Here is a 22782-nt window from a genome sequence, read left to right on the forward strand (position 1 = left end):
GATGGCCACGCTGTCCTCCAACAGGTTTTGGCTTTGCCACGCGTTTTGGGCAAGATACGGGCCCGGCAGATGGAACCTGTTGCGATGTTGATGCCTGCTGCGGCCCCTCCTCCTCCGCTTCAGAACTGCTGCCGCCTGCACCCTGTTCCCCCAATGGCTGCCAATCGGGGTCAAGAACTGGGTCATCTATTACCTCTTCTTGTAGCTCGTGTGCAACTTCGTCTGTGTCACCGTGTCGGTCGGTGGTATAGCGTTCGTGATGGGGCAACATAGTCTCATCAGGGTCTGATTCTTGATCAGCACCCTGCGAAGGCAATGTTGTGGTCTGAGTCAAAGGACCAGCATAGTAGTCTGGCTGTGGCTGTGCATCAGTGCACTCAATGTCAGATTCAACTTGTAATGGGCATGGACTGTTAACTGCTTCACTTTCTAAGCCAGGGACGGTATGTGTGAAGAGCTCCATGGAGTAACCCGTTGTGTCGCCTGCTGCATTCTTCTCTGTTGTTGTTTTTGCTGAAGAGGACAAGGAAGCGACTTGTCCCTGACCGTGAACATCCACTAACGACGCGCTGCTTTGACATTTACCAGTTTCACGAGAGGAGGCAAAAGAGCTAGAGGCTGAGTCAGCAAGATAAGCCAAAACTTGCTCTTGCTGCTCCGGCTTTAAAAGCGGTTTTCCTACTCCCAGAAAAGGGAGCGTTCGAGGCCTTGTGTAGCCAGACGACAAACCTGGCTCCACAGCTCCAGACTTAGGTGCAATATTTTTTTTCCCACGACCAGCTGATGCTCCACCACTACCACTACCCTCATTACCAGCTGACAATGAACGCCCCCGGCCACGACCTCTTCCACCATACTTCCTCATTGTTTTAAAAACGTAAACAAACTAACGGTATTTGTTGCTGTCACACAAATTACACGGTGAGCTATAACTTCAGTATGATTTAGCTACCCCTTTACAGGTGAGTGAGACCACAACGAAAATCAGGCACAATGTTACACACTCTGTTGTTGGTGGCAACAAATGAGAGAGATGCCACACACGCAGGACTGTCACTGAAGCACAAATGTAAATATTAATCTCCCACTGATTTGATTTTTTTTTTTTTTTTAAGGGAGACTTTAGGAAAAAAAAATAATAGAATAAAATGATTTTTTCAGGAAGAATTTAGAAACCAAATAAAATAAAATGATTTTTTCAGGGAGAATTTAGAAAACAAATAAAACAAAAAAAGGCTTTCTATGGCCCACTGAGTGAGAGATGACGCACACAGGAGTCAGGAGTGGCACACAAGCCCAGAGGCCAATATTTATCTCCCACTGATTGATGTAGTGATTTTTTCAGGTAGATTTTGGAACCCAAATCAAGCTAAAAAAAATAATAGGCTTTCTATGGCCCACAATTGGAGAGAGAGAGAGAGATGGCACACCCAGGAGTCAAGACTGGCACACAAGCAGAAAGGGCAATATTAATCTCCCACTGATTTGTTTTTTTTTGTTTTTTTTCAGGGAGACTTTAGGAAAAAAAATAGAATAAAATGATTTTTTCAGGAAGAATTTAGAAACCAAATAAAATAAAATGATTTTTTCAGGGAGAATTTAGAAAACAAATAAAACAAAAAAAGGCTTTCTATGGCCCACTGAGTGAGAGATGACGCACACAGGAGTCAGGAGTGGCACACAAGCCCAGAGGCCAATATTTATCTGCCACTGATTGATGTAGTGATTTTTTCAGGTAGATTTTGGAACCCAAATCAAGCTAAAAAAATAATAGGCTTTCTATGGCCCACAATTGGAGAGAGAGAGAGAGATGGCACACCCAGGAGTCAAGACTGGCACACAAGCAGAAAGGGCAATATTAATCTCCCACTGATTTGTTTTTTTTTTTTTTTTTTCAGGGAGACTTTAGGAAAAAAAAAAATAGAATAAAATGATTTTTTCAGGAAGAATTTAGAAACCAAAGAAAATAAAATGATTTTTTCAGGGAGAATTTAGAAAAGAAATAAAACAAAAAAAGGCTTTCTATGGCCCACTGAGTGAGAGATGACGCACACAGGAGTCAGGAGTGGCACACAAGCCCAGAGGCCAATATTTATCTCCCACTGATTGATGTAGTGATTTTTTCAGGTAGATTTTGGAACCCAAATCAAGCTAAAAAAATAATAGGCTTTATATGGCCCACAATTGGAGAGAGAGAGAGAGAGATGGCACACCCAGGAGTCAAGACTGGCACACAAGCAGAAAGGGCAATATTAATCTCCCACTGATTTTTTTTTTTTTTTTCAGGGAGACTTTAGGAAAAAAAAAATAGAATAAAATGATTTTTTCAGGGAGAATTTAGAAAAGAAATAAAACAAAAAAAGGCTTTCTATGGCCCACTGAGTGAGAGATGACGCACACAGGAGTCAGGAGTGGCACACAAGCCCAGAGGCCAATATTTATCTCCCACTTTTTTTTTTTTGTTCCAGGGAAAATTTATAAACCCAATAAAAAAAATAATAAATAGGCTTTCTATGGCCCACTATCTGAGAGACAGAGAGAGATGGCACGCTTAGGACTGGCACACAAGCCCAAAGGCCAATATTAATCTCCCTTTTTTTTTAAGGGAGAATTTATAAAACCAAAAAAAAATAAATAAATAGGCTTTCTATGGCCCACTATTTGTGAGAGACATGGCACGCTCAGGACTGGCACACAAGCCCAGAGGCCAATATTAATCTTCCACTTTTTTTTTTTTTTTCCAGGGAAAATTTATAAACCCATTAAAAAAAAATAAAAATAAATAGGCTTTCTATGGCCCACTATCTGAGAGAGAGAGATGGCACGCTTAGGACTGGCACACAAGCCCAAAGGCCAATATTAATCTCCCTTTTTTTTTTAAGGGAGAATTTATAAAACCAAAAAAAAATAAATAAATAGGCTTTCTATGGCCCACTATTTGTGAGAGAGATGGCACGCTCAGGACTGGCACACAAGCCCAGAGGCCAATATTAATCTCCCACTTTTTTTTTTTTCCAGGGAAAATTTATAAACCCATTAAAAAAAAAAAAAAATAAATAGGCTTTCTATGGCCCACTATCTGAGAGAGAGAGATGGCACGCTTAGGACTGGCACACAAGCCCAAAGGCCAATAGTAATCTCCCACTGATTGATTTATTGATTTTTTCAGGTAGAATTTAGAACCCAAATAAAGCAAAAAGAAAAAAGGGCTTTCTATGGCCCACTGAGTGAGTGATGATGCACACAGGAGTCAGGAGTGGCACACAAGCCCTGAGGCCAATATTTTTCTCCCACTGATTGATGTAGTGATTTTTTCAGGTAGATTTTAGAACCAAAATCAAGCAAAAAAATAAATAGGCTTTCTATGGCCCACTGAGTGAGTGATGATGCACACAGGAGTCAAGAGTGGCACACAAGCCCTGAGGCCAATATTTTTCTCCCACTGATTGATGTAGTGATTTTTTCAGGTAGATTTTATAACCCAAATCAAGCAAAAAAATAAATAGGCTTTCTATGGCCCACTGAGTGAGAGATGACACAGACAGGGATGGCACTCTAGCAGAAATGTCAATCTTAATCTCCCACAAAAAAAAAAAAAAAAACAGGGAGTGTCCTTCAATTACTATCTCCCTGCAGTAATCTCAGCCAGGTATGGCAGGCAGCAATAAGGAGTGGACTGATGCACAAATTAAATAAAAAGTGTGTACAAACCAAAAAGATAGCTGTGCAGAAAGGAAGGAACAAGAGGATTTGTGCTTTGAAAAAAGCAGTTGGTTTGCACAGCGGCGTACACACAGCAATGCAGCTATCAGGGAGCCTTCTAGGGCAGCCCAATGAGCTACAGCGCTGAGGGAAAAAAAAAAAATGTAGCTTCCACTGTCCCTGCACACCGAAGGTGGTGTTGGGCAGTGGATATCGCTACAGCACAAGCGGTTTTGTGGTTAATGGACCCTGCCTAACGCTATCCCTGCTTCTGACGAAGCGGCAGCAACCTCTCCCTAAGCTCAGATCAGCAGCAGTAACATGGCGGTCGGCGGGAACGCCCCTTTATAGCCCCTGTGACGCCGCAGACAGCAAGCCAATCACTGCAATGCCCTTCTCTAAGATGGTGGGGACCAGGACCTATGTCATCACGCTGCCCACACTCTGCGTTTACCTTCATTGGCTGAGAAATGGCGCTTTTCGCGTCATTGAAACGCGACTTTGGCGCGAAAGTCGCGTACCGCATGGCCGACCCCGCACAGGGGTCGGATCGGGTTTCATGAAACCCGACTTTGCCAAAAGTCGGCGACTTTTGAAAATGAACGACCCGTTTCGCTCAACCCTAGTCAGAGACTCAAATTAAAAGGAATCTGTCATCAAATTTTTGCAACCTAATCTGAGAACAGCAAGAGAGACAGAGACAGAGTCTGTAGAGACAGCGATCTGCTGTAGTTTTGATAAAATCACTATATAATCAGCAGATTATCAATAAGGAACTACTAAACCTACTGCTATGTAGTCCTCCATATTCATGAGCTCTGTACAACCCCGCCCCCACTACAGATATCTGCTTATGCACAGTGTACACAGAAAGCTGCTAATCAATTATGTAGGCGTGGTTATATACAGCTGAGCGATCAGAGAACTGGTAGATCCTGGGGGGCCTTATATCAATGGCCCAGGGCCGAACTGGACGAAAATTCAGCCCTGGCATTTGAAGTTACACAGGCCCTCTTGTCACATGGTGACTGTATAATATCTTTGTACACTTGTAGGTTACAAGAAGTGAGGGAAGTGTAACATGACTATGTAACATATAATCACAGCTGTATCCAGCATTACAGCTCAGTCCTATTTATTTCTTTTAGTTGCTGTACGAAGAAAAGCCGCTACTTTACCTACATAACTGGATAATGTAGATAATGAAGGGATGGAGACGGCCAAAGGCTATGGAACCTCATTCTGATGCTTCATAAACGTTGCCTACAGCCACTTTTGGTTCTGCTGCGCAGCATGAGACCCCGTGACTCTGAAAAGCGGTGACATCAGTAATGTCACCGCTCTTCAGATATTCCGGGTCTTGCACTGAGCTCGGCGACTGAAGAGCGGTATTGTTACTACCGTCACCGCTCTTCAGAGTCGCTGGATCTCGCCAGGTCTGGGCTAGTAGTGGGGGTGTCTGATAGACACCTCTCCATTACTTACACCAGGGATTGATAGCAGCTGACATTACGCAGCTGACATCAACCCTAAAAATCATTACACATACCAGAATTAAATGCTCTGTTGGCTGGGAAAAGCAGCAGAGTTAGTGCTATTCCCAGGCGCTGGGTGCTAACTACAACTGTCATCACCCTTGCCTGGTCTCCCTGCGAAGCATTTCTGCTGTATTTACATGCACTGATCTCAGGCCGCTAAACGAGTGTGATCGACAATACTGAAGTCATTTGCTTGATTCCCGGCCTCTTTCCACCATCTGAGAAAGAATGAAGGGAACAGGACAATCACAATTAGATCAATCTGTCCCCATACAGCATCATGTTATCAGCAGCACATCTACAGTTTACACCAGCGATGTGCTGCTGAGAACAAGGATTTCTGTTCCCATATAAACAATCCAATCACTCGATGAATAGGCAGCATTTTGCTTGTTTAGTTTAATACACCCCATAGTCCTCCATATATTATAATGTGCACCTCAGTCCTCCATATAGTATAATACACTCCTTAGTCCTCCATATAGTATAATACACTCCTCATGGTCCTCCATACTGTATATTAAAATACACTGCAATTTCTCCATATAGTATAATACATTCCTCAGTCCTCCAAATGGTATAATACATTCCTCAGTCCTCCAAATAGTATAATAAATTCCTCATAGTGCTCCATATAGGATAATGCCCCGCCATTGTCTTCCATGTAGTACAATTCACTTCCCATAGTATAATGCACCCCATAGTTCTTCATATAGTATAATGTATTCCCCATAGTCCTCGATACAGTATAATGCAGCCCACATATAGTATAATGATGCCACCCCAGACTATAATGAATCCACCCCACAGAATATACTGTGGCCCCCTGACTATAATGTAACCCCCAGAGAATATAATGCAGCACCCTCATATAGTATAATGCAGCCCCTGCATATATAATATATGGTAGCCCCTCAAAGAGCAAAATGCAGCCCCCCATAGAATATAATGTAGCTCCTCCATAGAATATAATACATCACCCCATAGAATGTAATATAGCCCTCTCCCATAGAATGTAATACAGCCCCTCCATAGAATGTAATGCAGTCAGCCCCATAGAATGTAATGCAGCCACCCCCCATAGAATGTAACACAGCACAGCCCCCATAGAATGTAACGCAGCACAGCCCCCATAGAATGTAACGCAGCACAGCCCCCATAGAATGTAACACAGCCAGCCCCCATAGAATGTAATGCAGCCAGCCCCCATAGAATGTAATGCAGCCACCCCCCATAGAATGTAACACAGCACAGTCCCCATAGAATGTAATGCAGCACAGCCCCCATAGAATGTAACGTAGCACAGCCACCATAGAATGTAATACAGCACAGCCACCATAGAATGTAATGCAGCCAGCGCCCATAGAATGTAATGCAGCCAGCCTGTTGTGAATTCTGCTCTTGGGTTCCCTCCAGTGGTTGTTGGTGGGAATGCAGTTGTCTCTGACTCGCAGTCCTGGCCAGGTGTATCGGATAATTACAATTCTGACTGGGATATTTAGGTGTGCAGGATCCTTTAGCCCTTTCCAGTTGTCAATGTTTCTTTGGAAGTATTGGATCTCTGCCTGGCCTCTCCTGCTTATCTGCCAGTTCAGCAAAGATAAGTGTCTGTTTCTTTTCCTGTGGCACACATGCAGTGTGCCTATTTTCAGTACTGTTCGTTTGTTTGTCTTTTGTCCAGATTAGACTGTGTCTGTGTTTTCTCAGTCTGGTTGGTTTCACTGGAGTTGCAGATATACGCTCCTACATCTTTAGTTAGATGTAGGAAGTTTTTTGTATGTTCTGCTGTGGATTTTTGAAGAGTTTTATACTGACCGCACAGAACTCTGTCCTATCCTGTCCTATCCAGCTAGAGTGGCCTCCTGTGCTAAATCCTGTTTTTTCTGCCTGTGTATGTGTTTTCCTCTCCGGCTCACCGCCAATATTTGTGGGGGACTGTCTATCCTTTGGGGATTTTCTCTGAGGCAAGACAGTATTCCGATTTCGCTCTTTAGGGGTATTTAGTCCTCCGGCTGTGACAAGGTGTCTAGGTGTGTTAAGTACACTCCACGGCTACTTCTAGTTGCGGTGTTAAGTTCAGGTTTGCGGTCAGTATAGTGGCCACTTTCTCCAGTGAAAGTTCTCATGCAGCTCCAAGGTCACCGGATCATAACAGTACAACTGGCCAACAATGAGTTAAATGCATCTCAGAAGAAGGGAAAGAAGCTCTTGAGCCATTTTTTTTCTCCAGTCTGTTGTGTGTTCTCTTCCCTCTTAATATCTGGGTGGCTGAGGAGCCTGGTGCAAGCATGAATGTTCAGGAATTAGCTTCTCGTGTAGACCAGCTTGCTGCTAGGGTGCAAGGTATTTCTGATTATATTGTTCAGACTCCTGCTTTAGAACCGAAGATTCCTACTCCTGATTTGTTTTCTGTTGACTGGTCTAAATTTTTGAGTTTTAAAAATAACTGTAAACTGTTTTTTGACCTGAGACCTCGATCCTCTGGTGATTCCATTCAGCAGGTAAAAATCGTAATCTCCCTGCTGCGTGGCGACCCGCAGGATTGGGCATTTTCCCTGGAATCTGGGAATCCGGATTTGCTTAATATTGACTCCTTTTTTCAGGCTTTAGGACTATTATATGATGAGCCTAATTCTGTGGATCAAGCTGAGAAGACCTTGTTGGCCCTGTCTCAGGGTCAAGAGGCGGCAGAATTGTATTGTCAGAAATTCAGAAAATGGTCTGTATTGACTAAAATGATGCTTTGGCAGCAATTTTCAGAAGGGGGCTTTCTGAATCCGTTAAAGATGTTATGGTGGGGTTTCCCACGCCTTCCGGTCTGAGTGAGTCTATGTCTCTGGCCATTCAGATTGACCAACGCCTGCGGGAGCGCAGAACTGTGCGCGCTGTGGCGTTATCCTCAGAGAAAATTTCTGAGCCTATGCAATGTGATAGAATTCTGTCTAGAACAGAACGACAAGGTTTCAGACGTCAAAATAGGTTGTGTTATTATTGTGGCGACACTTCTCATGTCATTTCTGTCTGCCCTAAGCGGACAAAGAGGATCGCCAGTTCAATTACCATCAGTACTGTACAACCTAAATTTCTGTTATCTGTGTCCTTGATCTGCTCATTGTCATCATTTTCTGTCATGGCGTTTGTGGATTCAGGCGCTGCCTTGAATTTAATGGATTTTGAGTTTGCCAAGCGTTGTGGTTTTCCCTTGCAGCCTTTGCAGAACCATATTCCTTTGAGGGGCATTGATGCTACACCCTTGGCTAGAAATAAGCCCCAGTTTTGGACACAGGTAACCATGCGCATGGCGCCAGCCCATCAGGAAGATTGTCGATTTCTGGTGTTGCATAACTTGCATGATGTTATCGTGCTGGGTTTTCCATGGTTGCAGGTACTTAATCCTGTGTTGGACTGGAAGTCCATGTCTGTGACTAGTTGGGGTTGTCAGGGGGTTCATAATGATGTTCCTTTGATGTCAATCTCCTCTTCTTCACCTTCTGAGATTCCAGAGTTTTTGTCTGATTTTCAGGATGTATTCGAAGAACCCAAGTCCAATTTTCTTCCACCGCACAGGGACTGTGATTGTGCTATTGACTTGATTCCAGGCTCTAAGGGTCGACTTTTTAATCTATCTGTGCCTGAACATACCGCCATGCGGAACTATATTAAGGAGTCTTTGGAGAAAGGGCATATTCGGCCATCTTCTTCACCGTTGGGAGCGGGGTTCTTTTTTGTTGCTAAAAAAGATGGTTCCTTGAGACCCTGTATAGATTATCACCTCTTGAATAAAATCACGGTCAAGTTTCAATACCCGTTACCTTTGCTTTCCGATTTGTTTGCTAGGATTAAGGGAGCTAGTTGGTTTACCAAGATTGACCTTCGAGGGGCATATAATCTTGTTCGTATTAAGCAGGGTGATGAATGGAAAACTGTGTTTAACATGCCCGAAGGCCATTTTGAATACCTTGTGATGCCATTCGGACTCTCTAATGCTCCATCTGTTTTTCAGTCCTTTATGCATGATATCTTCCGGACTTATCTTGATACATTCTTGATTGTATATTTGGACGATATTTTGATTTTTTCCGATGATTGGTAGTCTCATGTGCAACAGGTCAGGATGGTATTTCAGATCCTTCGTGACAATGCTTTGTTTGTGAAAGGGTCTAAGTGTCTCTTTGGGGTGCAGAAAGTCTCTTTTTTGGGCTTCATTTTTTCTCCTTCGTCTATAGAGATGGATCCGGTTAGGGTTCAGGCCATTCATGATTGGATTCAGCCCACATCTGTGAAGAGCCTTCAGAAATTTTTGGGTTTTGCAAATTTTTATCGCCGTTTCATTGCTAATTTTTCCAGCGTGGTTAAACCCTTGACCGATTTGACGAAGAAGGGCGCTGATGTGGCGAATTGGTCCTCTGCGGCTGTCTCTGCCTTTCAGGAGCTTAAACGTCGATTTACTTCTGTTCCAGTGTTGCGCCAACCGGATGTTTCTCTTCCGTTTCAGGTTCAGGTTGACGCTTCTGAGATTGGGGCAGGGGCCGTTTTGTCTCAGAGGGATCCTGTTGGTTCCTTAATGAAACCGTGTGCCTTCTTTTCCCGTAAGTTTTCGCCTGCTGAAGGCAATTATGATGTCAGCAATCGGGAGTTGTTGGCTATGAAGTGGGCGTTTGAGGAGTGGCGACATTGGCTTGAGGGAGCTAAGCACCGTATTGTGGTCTTGACCTATCATAAGAATTTGATTTACCTCGAGTTTGCTAAATGGCTGAATCCTAGACAGGCTCGATGGTCCTTGTTTTTTTCCCGTTTTGATTTCGTGGTCTCGTACTTTCCTGGTTCTAAGAATATTAAGGCTGATGCCCTCTCTAGGAGTTTTTTGCCTGATTCTCCTGAGGTCTTAGAGCCGGTCGGTATTCTGAAAGAGGGGGTGGTCCTTTCTGCCATTTCCCCTGATTTACGACGGGTTCTTCAGGAATTTCAGGTTGACAAACCTGACCGCTGTCCTGTGGGGAAATTATTTGTTCCTGATAGATGGACTAGTAGAGTGATTTCTGAGGTTCACTGTTCCGTGTTGGCCGGTCATCCTGGCATTTTTGGTACCAGAGATTTGGTTGGTAGGTCCTTTTGGTGGCCTTCATTGTCACGTGATGTGCGTTCTTTTGTGCAGTCCTGTGGGACTTGTGTGCGGGTCAAGCCTTGTTGCTCCCGTGCTAGTGGGTTGCTTTTGCCATTACCAGTCCCTGAGAGGCCCTGGACGCATATTTCGATGGATTTTATTTCTGATCTTCCGGTCTCCCAGAAGATGTCTGTTATCTGGGTTGTTTGTGACCGGTTCTCTAAGATGGTTCATTTGGTGCCCTTACCTAAATTGCCTTCCTCTTCTGATTTGGTTCCATTGTTCTTTCAGCATGTGGTTCGTTTGCATGGTATTCCGGAGAATATTGTTTCCGACAGAGGTTCCCAGTTTGTTTCTAGGTTTTGGCGGGCCTTTTGTGCTAGGCTGGGCATTGATTTGTCTTTTTCTTCTGCATTTTATCCTCAGACAAATGGCCAGACCGAGCGTACTAATCAGACCTTGGAGACTTATTTAAGATGCTTTGTGTCTGCTGATCAGGATGATTGGGTGGCCTTCTTGCCATTGGCCGAGTTTGCCCTTAATAATCGGGCTAGTTCTGCTACCTTGGTTTCGCCTTTCTTTTGTAATTTTGGTTTTCATCCTCGTTTTTCTTCTGGGCAGGTTGAGCTTTCTGACTGTCCTGGTGTGGATTCTGTGGTGGACAGGTTGCAGCAGATTTGGGCTCATGTGGTGGACAAGTTGGTGTTGTCTCAAGAGGAGGCTCAACATTTTGCTAATCGTCATCGGTGTGTTGGTTCCCGGCTTCGGGTTGGGGATCTGGTCTGGTTGTCTTCCCGTCATGTTCCTATGAAGGTTTCTTCTCCTAAGTTTAAACCTCGGTTTATTGGTCCTTATAGGATTTCTGAGATTATTAATCCGGTGTCTTTTCGACTGGCGCTTCCGGCCTCTTTTTCTATCCATAATGTCTTCCATAGTTCTTTGTTGCGGAAAAATGTGGAGCCCGTTGTTCCCTCTGCTGATCCTCCGGCCCCTGTGTTGGTTGATGGGGAGTTGGAATATGTTGTTGAGAAGATTTTGGATTCCCATTTTTCGAGGCGGAAGCTTCAGTACCTGGTCAAATGGAAGGGTTATGGCCAGGAGGATAATTCTTGGGTTTTTGCCTCTGATGTCCATGCTGCTGATTTGGTCCGTGCCTTTCATCTGGCTCGTCCTGGGGGCCCTGGTGAGGGTTCGGTGACCCCTCCTCAAGGGGGGGTACTGTTGTAAATTCTGCTCTTGGGTTCCCTCCAGTGGTTGTTGGTGGGAATGCAGTTGTCTCTGACTCGCAGTCCTGGCCAGGTGTATCGAATAATTACAATTCTGACTGGGATATTTAGGTGTGCAGGATCCTTTAGCCCTTGCCAGTTGTCAATGTTTCTTTGGAAGTATTGGATCTCTGCCTGGCCTCTCCTGCTTATCTGCCAGTTCAGCAAAGATAAGTGTCTGTTTCTTTTCCTGTGGCACACATGCAGTGTGCCTATTTTCAGTACTGTTTGTTTGTCTTTTGTCCAGATTAGACTGTGTCTGTGTTTTCTCAGTCTGGTTGGTTTCACTGGAGTTGCAGATATATGCTCCTACATCTTTAGTTAGATGTAGGAAGTTTTTTGTATATTCTGCTGTGGATTTTTGAAGGGTTTTATACTGACCGCACAGAACTCTGTCCTATCCTGTCCTATCCAGCTAGAGTGGCCTCCTGTGCTAAATCCTGTTTTTTCAGCCTGTGTATGTTTTTTCCTCTCTGACTCACCGCCAATATTTGTGGGGGACTGTCTATCCTTTGGGGATTTTCTCTGAGGCAAGACAGAATTCCGATTTCCATCTTTAGGGGTATTTAGTCCTCTGGCTGTGACTAGGTGTCTAGGTGTGTTAGGTACACTCCATGGCTACTTCTAGTTGCGGTGTTAAGTTCAGGTTTGCGGTCAGTATAGTGGCCACTTTCTCCAGTGAAAGTTCTCATGCAGCTCCAAGGTCACCGGATCATAACACCAGCCCCATAGAATGTACAGTAAAGCAGCCAGCCCCCATAGAATGTAATGCAGCCAGCCCCCATAGAATGTAACGCAGCACAGCCCCCATAGAATGTAATGCAGCACAGCCCCCATAGAATGTAATGCAGCACAGCCCCCATAGAATGTAACGCAGCGAGCCCCCACTGAATGTTATGCAGCCAGGCCCCATAAAACGTAATGCAGCCACCCCCCATAGAATGCAACACAGCACAGCCCCCATAGAAAGTAATGCAGCACAGCCCCCATAGAAAGTAATGCAGCTCAGCCCCCATAGAATGTAATACAGCACAGCCCCCATAGAATGTAATGCAGCCAGCCCCCATAGAATGTAATGCAGCCAGCCCCTATAGAATGTAATGCAGCCAGCCCCCATAGAATGTAACGCAGCACATTCAACTACATTGCATTCAACTATATTCAACTATAGTTGAATGCGGTGGCACTGACAGGGGGAGTGAGTCGACGGTGGGGGGGAGTCGGCGCTGGCGAGCAGCCCACGACTGCCACCGGCCCTTCTGGCATTTGCCAGAACTGCCCGATGGCCAGTCCGGCCCTGCAATGGCCCCTTACCAGCCTGAGAATGTCAGCCCCCAGCTGTGAGCTTTAGCAAGGCTGGTTGTAAAAAATTGGGGGGACCCCACGCTGTTTTTTTAAAATTATTTATTTAAATAATTCAAAAAAAAAAACAGCATGAGGACCACTCTATTGTTGATAACCAACCTTGATGAAGCTGACAGCTGAGGGATGCAGCCCCCAGCTGTGAGTTTTGCCTGGTTGGTTCAAGAAAATAGGGGGAACCAACGTCAGGTTTTTAATTCATTTATTTCATTATATCACAGGCGGTGGTTGAGGAGTACCCCGATCATCCGCTCCTGCTGTCACTCTTATTAGCTGCACCAGGTGTCAGATGATGGGAGTAATAGTCCCAAAAGCCCCCACCTGTTATCGTTCAGACTTCAATATAATTTTCATCATTCTCTTCTGCTAGCGCCGATCGGCAGCAAAACAGGGGAGAATGATGAGAGCCGTCTTCACCACCAGCCGCCGGGGAATAGCACTTACTGTAGCGCTTCTTCCCCGGCAGCTGTCCGTGTGGTACTGATGCGGCACACGGTCGGCACACGGTTGCCACACGTGTGCTGCACGTATTACACACACAGACATGGATATCTCCGGTATTGTTTTTTCCGGTACTGGAAATAAATGGATGTGTGAAAACGGCCTAAGTCAGACTGCAACAATACAGAGTATGATGAGAAGCGTTCCTTCAGTTCAATGAAAGGTTTCAGGTTTCCTTTTAAACACATCTGGTTTAGCAATCTTGGAAAAAGTTTAAAAAAATGTATGATTGTAGATTACAACCATTGAAAAACTGCAAAACCTTCTGCGATTTGGCTTGCAACTGATTCTTAATAACTTTGACCCTTAAGGGGGCTATTTGGAAATCTTTAGCAGACAAATATTCCCAAGGAAGTGTAGTTTTTGAACCAAAATTTTTTTTTCAAGCTTAGCAAAGAAATAATTGTCTCTTAAGTCTTTGAGCACAGTACATATACAGGTGCTTCTCACAAAATAAAAATATCATCAAAAAATTTATTTCAGTTCGTCAATACAAAACGTTAAATTCATATATATACTAGCTGTTTCCAGCCAGCTAACGCTTGGCATGCTCATTACTATCTAATTAACGCTGCTGGTGATTAAACTAATGTAAATAATGACAACATTCAATAGCGCTTACGCATGCGGTAAATTAACTTAAAATGAAGTTAATAACAATAATAATAATTAAAAATCTGAATAATACCAATAATACAATTTATTCACAGTGAAAAATTAAAAACAAACTGGATTCAGTAAGATGTGCGTTTTTTATTCATTCCAGCATCTAAACAAATTTCATAACGAAACATAAATGAAGTTAAAATTTCTCTGTAAACACAATTAAATGTATAGTAATTTTCATCATTTTCAAAGATCTTTCCTTGACTCAGCCTCATGTGGTAATGTGTGAGGACGGAGCCTCGCGTGGTAATGTGTGGGGACGGAGCCTCGTGTGTTAGTGTGTGAGGACGGAGCCTCATGTGCAGGGCCGTATTTGCCACTAGGCACTTGAGGGCACGTGCCTAGGGCGGCGGGATGCGGGGGGGCGCCCTTGAGCTAGGTTTTTTCCTTTTTTTTTTTTTTTTTATTTTATAAAACTCCGGGGTCAAGTTTCCGCCCCCCCTCCTCCCTCCCCCCTTCCCGCCCCCCCCTCCTCCCTCCTTCCCGCCCCCCTCCCTCCCTCCCTGAAGACGTAATACTCACCTTCCTCCAGCGGTGGCTGCAACTGCGTCTCAGCGCCGTCCTGTCTTCAGCGGTCACATGGTACCGATCATTAAGGGTGATGAATATGCGCATATTCATCACCCTTAATTAGCGCTACCATGTGACCGCTGAAGACAGGAAGGAAGACGCTGAGATGCCAGGAAGTTCTGTGCTGCGCGCCGGTGAGAGGTAAGTATGACAGGGAAAAAAGTGGGGTGCCGTGCACACAGGGGAGGAGGATGGGGAGCCATGCATACAGGGGAGAAGGATGGGGAGCCGTGCATACAGGGGAGAATGATGGGGAGCCGTGCACACAGGGGAGAAGGATGGGGAGCCGTGCACACAGGGGAGAAGGATGGGGAGCCGTGCACACAGGGGAGAAGGATGGGGAGCCGTGCATACAGGGGAGAAGGATGGGGAGCCGTGCATACAGGGGAGAAGGATGGGGAGCCGTGCATACAGGGGAGAAGGATGGGGAGCCATGAACGCAGGGGAGAAGGATGGGGAGCCATGAACGCAGAGTGGGAGGATGGGGGAGCCATGAACGCAGAGTGGGAGGATGGGGGAGCCATGAACGCAGAGTGGGAGGATGGGGGAGCCATGAACGCAGGGGAGAAGGATGGGGGAGCCATGAACGCAGGGGAGAAGGATGGGGAGCCATGAACGCAGAGTGGGAGGATGGGGGAGCCATGCTTGCAGGGGAGAAGGATGGGGGAGCCATGAACACAGGGTGGGAGGATGGGGGAGGCATGAACGCAGTGTGGGAGGATGGAGTATAAATATGGAGTATAAATACTGGGCCCTATAAGGGGGACACAGTGTGAGAGGACAGTGTGAAGAGGGGACTGGTATAGAAAGGAGAGGACAGTGTGAAGAGCATGTACCATAAGAGGGACAGTGTGGGGGTCATACTTTGTGCAGACAATATAGTGAGGGGCAATTTTTTATTTGGGAGCATTATAATGACACTTGTATCTTTAAGGGCGTCATGTGGAGACTTTCTGCAAAAGAGCGGCGAAGATGGAAGTCTGCAGAGACGGCTGTGGATGAGAAAACTCATCATGGGATCTGGACAAGATGAAGAAAAGGAGAACGGCTCCAGAGGCGACGTCATCTATCAGGTACCTGGATGTAAATGTTATTTGTGATGCTAACTCTCATGTTTTTATATATGTTAGGAGATTTAAAGGGACACTGTCACCTGAATTTGGAGGGAACAATTTTCAGCCATAGGGGTGGGGTTTTCGGGTGTTTGATTCACCCTTTCCATACCCGCTGGCTGCATGCTGGCTGCAATATTGGATTGAAGCTCATTCTCTGTCCTCCGTAGTACATACTGTACCTGCACAATCTGCAATCTTGCCTTGCGCAGGCGTGTACTATGGAGGACAGAGAATGAGCTTCAATCCAATATTGCAGCCAGCATGCAGCCAGCGGGTAAGGAAAGGGTGAATCAAACACCCGAAAGCCCCGCCCCTATGGCTGAAAATTGTTCCCTCCAAATTCAGGTGACAGAGTCCCTTTTAAAGGGGATGTCCAGGCTTGTGATGAGTCTGCAGTCATTCTTTGTGACTGCAGACTTCTGAATTCTCACAGTGCACACTGCACGCTGTCAGGATTCTCTCATGCTGGGGATTTACATTAATGCGATCACATGCTGACTAGACATGCGTGACCTCCGTCAATGAAAATGAACTGAGCGAGGCCGGGCACATCTAGTCAGAATGTGGTCAGAAGTCTACAAATCACATACTTGTGCTGACATGACCGTCCACCGGCAAGGGAGAATCCTAAAAGTGCAGTGCATGCGTTGTGAGAATTCAGAAGCTGCGATGTCAGGATTCAGCTCTGCAAGTTCCAGTAGTCGTCACATGGACACGTCACTCATATGCGATTTTTCAGACTTAGGGTGTGTGTCCACGTTCAGGATTGCATCAGGATTTGGTCAGTATTTTACATCAGTATTTGTAGCCAAAACCAGGAGTGGGTGATAAATACAGAAGTGGAGCATATGGTTCTATTATAGTTTTCCTCTAATTGTTCCACTCCTGGTTTTGGCTACAAATACTGATGAAAAATCCTGACCAAATCCTGATGCAATCCTGAACGTGGACACATACTCTTATGGTCCTGTGACATCGAGCTTCTCTTCTGCTTCTCTTAGTTTTTCACTGAACATTGAGAGCATTAGGGAGAGGAGCTCGTGGGCACATGACTGAGTGTGCAAATCACATATGTCCTTGGCGGAGGGGGGGCACCAAAATGAATTCTTTCCCCGGGTGCCAGAAACCCTAGATACACCTCTGCTGGTATGCTACTGCGAGCGGTGATTACCGGGTGCGGTGGAGGGAGGTCTGTGCACAGGCAGTGAGGCAGGGACTGAGGGTGTGCACAGAGAGGATGGAGACCCGGAGACTGCCCGTCCCAGTCTACGCCGTAGCCTAGAGCCCTCATTATCATAGGAATATGGCAGTTAATAAATTGCTTTTCTGAAGCTTTATAGTGTAGTTTTAGGTCAGGGAGGGTTGGATAGGGATGAGCTAGCAAGGTGCAGGGACAGGTAATGATGGCTACTTGCGAACATGTGCGGCAATTGCGGTTTTGCACTTACGATGATACATAAAACACTGCTAGTAGTGTTTTTTCTCATTGCTGCAAGTACCGCATTTGCCGGATGGCGGCAAAACCGCAAGAGCCGCACATGTCTGTAAGTCCCATAGGGAATGAATGAGGCCGAACGCAGTGTTGCCCTAAGTGATCCATTACGCGGCAGATGCGGAAAAACTGTCGGATCTGCTGCAAAAGGCGACTTTCACATCAGCGATTTTTGCCAAAGTCACTGCCGATAGTGTCATACTCACCAAAGGGGGAGGCAGCACTAAAAGTGCCTAGGGCAGCAGAAACTCTAAATACGGCCCTGCTCATGTGGTAATATGCGGGGATGGAGCCTCATGTGGTAATGTGTGTGGACGGAGCCTCGTGTGGTAATGTGTGGGGACGGAGCCTCGTGTGGTAATGTGTGTGGACGGAGCCTCGTGTGGTAATGTGTGGGGATGGAGCCTCGTGTGGTAATGTGTGGGGACGGAGCCTCGTGTGGTAATGTGTGGGGATGGAGCCTCGTGTGGTAATGTGTGGGGACGGAGCCTCGTGTGGTAATGTGGGGGGATGGAGCCTCGTGTGGTAATGTGTGGGGATGGAGCTTCGTGTGGTAATGTGTGGGGACGGGATTGTGTGTGGTAATGTGGTGGGGGCGGGATTGTGTGTGGTAATGTGGTGGGGGCGGGATTGTGTGTGGTGATGTGGGGGGCGGAGCTACTGTGCAGGGGGTGGGATTAGCGAGTAATCACGATGCCTCTTATATATATAGATTGAGTCAATACAAACAGAGTGATCTATTTCAAGTGATTATTTCTGTTAATATAGATGATGATTATGGCTTATAGCCAATTAAAACCCAAAAGTCATTATCGCAGTAAATTAGAATAATTAACAAAAAACACCTTCAAAGGCTTGATAAGCATTTGGAAAGGTCCCTTAGTCTCGAATAGTAGGCTCCACAATCATGGGGAAGATTACTGACTTGATAGATGTCCAGAAGGCAGTCATTGACACAAGGAGGGTAAGCCACAAAACGTCATTGCTAAAGAAGCTGGCTGTTGACACAGTGCTGTATCCAAGCATAATAATGGAAAGCTGAGTGGAAGGAAAAATTGTGGTAGAAAAAGGTACACAAGCAACTGGGATAACCACAGCCTTGAAAGGATTGTTAAGAAAACGCCATTCAAAAATTTTGGGGAGATTCACAAGGAGTGGACTGCTGCTCGAGTGCTTGCTTCAAGAGCCACCACACACAGAGATATCCAGGACATGGGCTACAAGTGTCGCATTCTTTATGTCAAGCAGCTCATGAACAATAGACAAGGCCAGAAGCGTCTTACCTGGGCGAAGGGGAAAAAGAACTGGACTGTTGCTCAGTGGTCCAAGGTGTTGTTTTCAGCTGAAAGTAAATTTTTGTATAGAAGAACTGAAATAAATTAACTTTTTGATGATATTCTAATTTTGTGTGAATCACCTGTATGTCAGATTTGTGACTCATAATCAAATGAGTAAACCAAGATATTAACTTCATAGACAACCATATTGACCACTCATGAGTAGTATGAGGGCTTATTTTTTGATGGATGAGTTGCAGATTTTTTCGTACTATTTTGAGGTACATAATATTTTGGATAGCTTTTTTCAGGGAAAAAACACAGACACAGAATGAACAAAAAACAGCAATTCAGTTATTGTCTTTATTTTTTTTTTGCACCGTTCATGAAGCGGTAACAGTGATTAGACTGATTTGTTTTTCAGGTCAGTACGATTACAGCGATACCAGATTTATTTTTTTTATGCTTTGCTCCTTTTACAGACTAAAAATAATATTTTACAAACATGAAGATATTTTTGCGTCATCATATTCTGAGAGCTGTAAATTTTTAATTTTTCTGCCAAATGAGTCATATTAGGGCTTGTTTTTTGTGGGACGGTATGGCATTTTCATTTCTACAAGTTTTTTTTACATATGAATTTTTGATCGCTTTTTTGACATGTATTTTTATTATTTTTTTTGCAGCATTCGCCAAATGGAATATATAACGTGCCAATTTTATAGAGCGGGTCTTTCCGGTTCTGGAGATACCAATTAGGTGTCCTTTTTTTTATCACAAACACTGAGTTTTAAATGGCAAAATGGATTTTATTGATTTGTGTGCACTTTTTTGTATTTTTTTTACTTTTGACATATTTTATTTTTCTATTTCCACTTTTTTACTTAATCCCACTGTGGGACATGTATAATTTTTATTTTGATCTCTGGTCTCATACACTGTAGTACTCATGTACAATAGTGTATGAGAGACTGTCAGTGTTTCACCAACTGTGCCTTTGAGACTCAGCTTATGGCCAGTGTCAGACTTGCGTGTGCAATTCGAGAGACTCGCGCGAGTCTCTCACATGAATACCCGGCACTGCCGCCGGCACTCGGGACTGCAGCATTCAGCTGCATGTATTTCTATGCAGTCGCATGCTCCGGTCCTGAGTGTCGGCGGTAGTGCTGGGTATTGATGCGAGAGACTCGCATGAGTTTCAGGCATTGCACAGGCACAGGTGCAGCAGTATCTATCAGATTGCCGATAGATGCTACTGCGCAGGCGCCGCCAGCTCCATTTTGATACATAATTTTTCTGAATAAATTTATATCAGCAAATAAAACAATATAATGCACATTATACATGCAAAACATATAATATTCAGTATGTAAAATAGGGGGCAGGTCACTAAGGGATCAGTGACCTGTCATAAGCCATCAGTATGAATAGCTAAGCAGAGCACCACATAAAGACCCCCCACAGACCCAAAAGCACTAGAATTTCATAAAAAACAACCACAAGATGGATTTCATCAACCAAGGTATCATTTTAATCAGTATAACGGCGCCAACTTGACATTGCCTGTAGGTTAGTAAGCACAATCCTGCTTCCCTGTTCCCTTTATAAACCATCTCTAGCTCAGAGAGATTGGATGGAAAGCATCTGAACAGAAATGTTCACATTTTGCCATCAATTCGCAATGGGATCTAGGTCTGGACTGTGACAGGGTCATTCAAAACATGACCATGCTTTGATCTAAACCATCAATTGTAGCTCTGGCAGTATGTTTAGTTTTGTTGTCCTGCTGGAAGGTGAACCTGCACCCCAGTCTTATGTCTTTGCAGCCTCTAGAAAGTTTTCCTCTAGGCTTGCCCTGTATTTAACTTCATCCATTTTCCTAAGAACTCTGACAAGCTTTTCTGTCCCTGTTGATGGAAAGCATCACCACAGCATGATGCTGCCAGCACCATATTTGACTGTGGAGGATGTTGTTTTCAGGGTGATGTGCAGTGTAAATTTTCCACCACACATATCGTTTTACAATTATCCCAAACAGTTCTGCTTTTCTCTCATTTGGCTAGAGCACCTTCTTCCACATGGTTGCTGTTTCGCCTACATAACTTTTTGAAACTGCAAATTGGACTTCTTATGTGTTGCTTTCAAACATAGCTTTCTTCCTGACACTCTTCCATAGAGGCCAGATTTGTGGAGTATACGGCTAAGGCTGGAGTCACACTACCATACAATATGGCCGAATTCTATGCGATAAAACACTGCATAACACCTGGCCCAGTGTTAATCTATGGAGCAGTTCACATCTGCGATTATTTTCTCATGCCAAATCGGCATGCCAGAACAATCGCAGCACGCTGCGATTGGCACCTAGATTTGGCCGAGTCTCGGATTACTCGCACCCATATAAGTGTATGGGTGCGAGTGACTCTGTGCGTGGGAACCTGAGCTCAGTAGCATGACACTTGGTTCCTGCTAGCGGCATAGCAGGAGCCGAAGGATATTAGCATATCACATCCGATGCGATACCATCAGATGCCATACGCAAGTGTGACTCCAGACTAATAGTTGTCCTATAGACAAATTCTCTCTGCGCTGAGAGCTTAGATCGGGGCTTCCTTGTAAATCTCTGAAATATGTAGTTCAGATGGGACCCTCGGCTAAAGATTTCCTATAATGAGGCAGATGGAGTCACTGTGGACGCCATAGGTCCTGTGATCCGACTGTGCCTGTCTTTTTTAGGCAAGTATAAAAGCACGGTCAACCACAGTGTTGTGCACTTCTGAAAAGAAGGACAACGCTGAAAAGAGTCCAGACGGAATCCAGAGTAACTTTGCTGCCTCATTATAGTGAATGGATCCCTCAGGGGTTTCATCTGAATCACATCACTTGGAGATTTACGTGGAAGCCCCAAAGAAAGTGCTCAGCATAGAGCGCAAGATAACTGTAATCCTAAATGTTATGTGAAATGTTCCAAATAAAAGCTTCAACTTAATCCACATGAAAAGTATGTCCCACTCAGCTCTCATCTGTCAATGGACAAATAGGGGGCTTCCAGGTTACTGGTAGTACAAAGGCTCTGGAAAAGGGAAATGGCTCCGTGCACCGCAAAAGAAATTCAGCAAAGCTATATGCCCTCACCTCTCCCAAATCTATATGCCCCCACCCCTTCTGAGACCCAGTGTGTATAAACCACATTTAGCTCCCATATAATTGGAATTTCTGTAGTGATGAAAGCAGAATATACTGGTCACTACAGTGTGCTGGTCATTTCAACATGCTGGTCATTACAATGGCAGTTTGCAATTTTCACTCAGCCACATCCACTACTGCTTGTTTCTGGAAAAGACCTATGGAGTCAAAATCGTCACTACACCTGTAGATAAGTTCCCAAAGGGATATAATTTCCAAAATAGGGTCATTTGAGGGGTAATTCTGCTTTTCTAGCACTTAGATGTTCTGTATATGGAGTCTGCATACTATTCTAGCCAAAATCTCTCATCCAGGAGACAAATAGTGCTTTGTCCCTCAAGAGTCTTGCCGTGTGACTAAGCAGTACTGTACAGCCACATATGGGGTATTTCTACATTCAGCAGAAATTGTTGGACACATTTTGGTGCCATTTTTACCCATTTGCCTTTTGGGGTCAATTTCTCGTTACCCTTGTGAAAATACAAAATTTGGGGCTAAAAAACATGTTGTAAAAATAATTTTTTTAAAAATTCTCACGGCTCAGCGTTATAAACTTCTGTGAAGCACGTCAGGGTTCAAAATGCTCACCACACATCTAGATACGTTCCTTGAGGGGTCTAGTTTCCTTGAGAGGTCATTTTTTAGTGAATTTCCACTGTTTAGGCACATCAGGGGGTCTCCAAACACAACCTGGCGTTGGCTAATTATGACCGCAAATTTTGCATTCAAAAAGTCGAATGGCGCTCCTTCCCTTCTGAGACCTGTTGTGCACCCAAACAGTGGCTTTTCCCCACATATGGGACCTTGGAATGCTCAGGAGAAGTTGCACAATAAATTATGTGGCACATTTTCACCTGTTACCCTTGTGAAAGTAAAAAAAATTGGGTCTAAAGGAAAATTTTTGTGAAAAAATAAATTTTGTTTTGAACACATTGAGGAGTGCAGGTTTTAGAATGGTGTCACTTTCAGGTATTTTCTGTCATATACGCCGCTCAATGTCACTT

The 22782-nt window shown here is 44.6% G+C and overlaps 1 protein-coding gene across 3 annotated transcripts in view; it reads left to right on the forward strand.

Moving 5' to 3' along the window:
• Window positions 1-22782, forward strand: part of SMOC2 (SPARC related modular calcium binding 2) — a 642212-nt gene that overhangs the window by 244982 nt on the left and 374448 nt on the right. The window lies entirely within an intron of this gene.

The sequence above is a fragment of the Ranitomeya imitator genome, chromosome 5 (assembly GCF_032444005.1).
Source record: "Ranitomeya imitator isolate aRanImi1 chromosome 5, aRanImi1.pri, whole genome shotgun sequence".
NCBI classification, from domain to species: domain Eukaryota; kingdom Metazoa; phylum Chordata; class Amphibia; order Anura; family Dendrobatidae; genus Ranitomeya; species Ranitomeya imitator.